Here is a 4,120-nt window from a genome sequence, read left to right on the forward strand (position 1 = left end):
ATGTCACAACATGAGCACGGGCGCGTGCGGAGAACACAACACAGTACACCACTGTATCACCAGAGCCCCCAGAAATGAGGCTGGAGAAGTGAACACGAACCACATGCACCAGCCGAGAAGCGTGACAACACGACGAGGAGGAGGGTGCAAGGGACGTTGGCCGGTCCAAGGCAAGAAAACCAGACAGCAGGAACAGGAGCAGACGCAGGAACAGGAGCAGACGCCAAAGCCCACCCGGAGACTACAGGAGCAGCCTGAGAAGGAAAAACAGGAGCAAACAGAGGACCACCCTTATCAGACATGCAGGTTCCCACAGACCCCGGAATCAACACAGGATACAGCTGAAAGAATCAGCAGGAGTAAAATCCCTGTCCCGTGGAGGTCTGTGTACAGAAGCCCAAGGCGCCCCACAGAGCTACAGCACCATGGCAGCGTACAGCACCTGGAAATCCCGGGCAATCACCATCCAGGCACCAACCAGGCCCATCCCAATAAAGCACACATTCAACTCCAAAACGGGGCAACAAGGCTGCAGAAATAACAGAAGAATATAGTCATCCAACACAAAGGGACACATGTCTATTGACCCCAATGGATGAAAGGCCGAGTGGACCCTCCGGGAGACGAACCCAAGACCAAGAGCTGAAGCAGGCAACTGCAGCAGAAGCACCAGATCACTGAGCCGTTGGACCAGATCCAAGAGCAGATGAGAAAAAAGGGGCAACCAGGTAGGCACGGCCACACCAAACAGGGAAAGATCAGACAGAAGGGAGACAAGAACCCAGGAATCCAAGAGAGCGAGCCCTAATGCAGCGCCTAAGGCCATCCGGCAATCCAGACCACACAGCACTCGTCGAATCGACCCTGGAAGGAAGACAGGCCCATGCAACATGAGGGCAAATGTACCAAAACAAATCAGCAATGCCTACAGCCCCATTCGTGGACACATAGTCTCGTAAGCAAGAGGCTAAGACCAAAACCAACGGGCTCATAAGGAAAACAAGGCACAAAGAACACAACAGGAATCGAACCTGCGCATAGAGAAAACGGCAACTGAAAAATGCAGCCGCACCAGGTGCGGCCCGAACTCACAATCAGCCAGGCACTTTCAGTCTCTGAAGAGACAATCAAAAATTGTCATTTCGACTATATTTCAAGTCTCCATGACGAGGTATTGGGTAAAGTTCTCAATAAGCAATAATCATGCCTCTGTTAAACCTCATTGGCAACGAGACTGCCACTGCACAAAGCAGAAAAAAACACAGGGAGCAACCTGACTGCGCCACTGGAGCACACACAGGAGTACCCTAACTAGAAAACCAAGACTCAAAGCCAACCCCAGGGCAGGAAGCCTGAAAACGGACAAGGACTCCCCCACCAGACACAGAAGACACGTAGTGCCACTAGAAGCGAGAGGGAGCACACAGAACTACTACCTGGAGGTCGGGAAGAAAGACGCACCCCAGACAGAGGAGAGAACCAGCAGAGCAGCGAAGCCGCACACAGCCACGGAGGAACAGAGAGCCCACCAGGCGGACGTGGCCACGCCCCCGCAGAGGCAGAGCTAGAAAACGCGAGGACAAGCGGCACCCCGCCCCCTAGAAGCCCGGACCGCCCAGCGCGGGAAACCCATGGGAAGAAGCGAGCCGTACCGGCAATGCATCCGCCGGAAAGCATGTCCAAGGAGCAGCCCCGCAGCCGCCCGCCAGCCCCAACGGACCGAGAGCGCAGGGAGCACCGTCCAAAGAAAGAACACAACCCGAAGTTAGCGCTCACATGAAATGGTGGGTGTACCCGGGGCCCGCAAGAGCAAGGGGGCGCCGCCGCGATAAGCAGGACAAACCGCCAGGCACCCAGCTCAACCCCGCCAACAGCCACTCACACATAGGGGCCATGGGACACACCGGGGAGGCCACCAGCAATAAAAAAGAGCACGGAATACATGCAGAGACACCATGTGCACCAGAGGGGCAGACAGTGCTGTTTGCCAGCAGCCGCAGTCAAAGACACACAAAATTGTTATATAGAGTTCTGATATTTTTATTGATATTTATGTTGTATACGTACGTGTGTATTTGTAATTTATAAAATGTTTTTTAACAATTTATAAGTTATTCGAGTAATTAATTGTAAATATTATTAAGTAAGCATATATCTATTATGTTATATATATATATGTTTAATTTTTATATTATATGTATTACTTATAATTTTAAATATATTTTTATATGTTTATTTACTTACTTTTATAATATTTTGAACCATTAAAAAAAACAATGATTTTCACAACAATATTTTTTACAACAATATTTTTTTCTCGATATTTTTGTACTTACCTTAATGTAGATAGACACTTCGATATTGTTGATGTTGATATTCCACCTCTGATATTTTTGACGTCGATATTTTCGACGTGGATATTCTGTCACTGATTCCCCGTAACAGTGGAAATTTACACAAGAGAGCCAGTAGACCACGCTCTCACTGACACAGGAAGTGAAAAACCATTTCTTGAATTCTGAAACATCTGTTTTGCACTTATAAAAGGACTTACAAAAATATTTTTGTGTGAGTAAATCTTTTAGCTTTGGGGAGGGACTGAGGCCTCATTTACAATATTTTGATGCACGGCAGCACAGCAAGCCTTGCTGCTGCGCCGCCGTGTGCTCCAAAAGAAAAGGGCAGGAATGCACCATATCTACAAGATACGGTGTATTCCTGTTCTTTCTCCCCTGCGCTGGCGCACAGTGGGCTACCATGCACCAAATCAGACACACTAACGCCATGGTGTAAGGGTGTCTGCATTGTAGGTGTGATTGTTTTTGGAAAACAATCATGAGCTGTGTTTTCCTCTTTCTGTGTGTGCTGCAGAATGTAGCATACATGAAAAAACGAAAAACAAAGAGAAATAAGGATATTTCTCTTCGTTAAGCCTCCTTTAGTCTTCCTCTGCGGAGGTGTAGGAATCTGCCACATTCCCAGGTTAACAAAGCCTTGTAAATCTGGGAATGCGTCAGGTTCCATGGTTGTTACGTGGGAACACCCACAGCAACACACATGGAACGCCCCTTTCACGTAGAGTTGTGCGTGAAAGGAAGCCATGTTCAGAATCCCATAAAACACCATGCAGGGTGACTTTATGTGGCCTTGTAAATATGTTTAAGCCCATTGCGCTGCCGGTGCATTAAAAAAAGTGGCGTTCCGGTGGTGCCATGGGCTTGTAAATAAGCCACTGTGTGTTTTAGTGCTGGAATGTCTTGTGCGTTGCACACAACTGCAATATTTCACATTTGTGGGTATTCACCAACAATCTCTTCTCTTAACCTTGCACACCTAAAAAAGGTGAAAAATACACTCCTGACAAGGGGTAAAGTAAATCCATTTCTAGGGTAGAAAGTGGAAGAAAATTGATGTGGGTTTTGGGTTAAGGGTTTTGAACGCAGAAAAACATCCGCATGAAGAAAAAAAATGTAAAATAAATGCGCGCTAGTTTTCCAGTAGTTCAGTGTTTATTATGCAACTGTTTGAAGTTCCTACAAATACTTTGGGAAATAATTTGTGAATTCAAGAAACCTGCTGCACCAATCGAAGATACGCTTGTGACTTTCGGAGGGATTTTACATTTTAGACAGGTAACGCTGTAGCACCTTGACAGTTCTGAGATGTAAATATGCCTTCAATGTGGTTTCAAGCGCAGTTCGTTGCTCTGCATGGGAAAGGGACTTGCAGTCTAATTCTCTTATCAGAAATTCCTAGATTCTCATAATAATGTATTTTGTTATTTATTTGAGCAACATTGCGCTCCCAAAAGAAACACAGTGGCAGATTTACTAGGCCTGTATGCCACATTTGAGTCACTTTTGTGACGCAGCGGCGGCGCAAAGCCAGCGCCATACTGCAAGGTATTTACTACGTGATGCATCTAGGGAGATGCGTCATGTTGTAAAGCCCTGCGCCACATGTGGGCGTTCCGGCACAGGGGGGAGGCGTTCCGGTGCAGGAACGCCTCGGAAAAGTGGCTGAGTGAAATCTACAAGATTTCACTCACTTACTTTTACGGCCATGCTGCGTCAAAACTCTGCACCTGCTTGAAGCAGGCGTAAGGATTGACGCAGCACGT

General features: G+C 47.2%; 1 non-coding gene across 1 annotated transcript; it reads right to left on the reverse strand.

Moving 5' to 3' along the window:
- Positions 1-1,112: 1,112 nt before the first annotated feature.
- Positions 1,113-1,252, reverse strand: LOC144820542 (U4 spliceosomal RNA). Its single transcript, XR_013607834.1, has one exon. It is a non-coding gene; the product is annotated as a U4 spliceosomal RNA (small nuclear RNA).
- Between the last annotated feature and the right edge of the window lie 2,868 nt (positions 1,253-4,120).

Source organism: Lissotriton helveticus, chromosome 2_1 (assembly GCF_964261635.1).
Source record: "Lissotriton helveticus chromosome 2_1, aLisHel1.1, whole genome shotgun sequence".
Classification (NCBI taxonomy): Eukaryota; Metazoa; Chordata; class Amphibia; order Caudata; family Salamandridae; genus Lissotriton; species Lissotriton helveticus.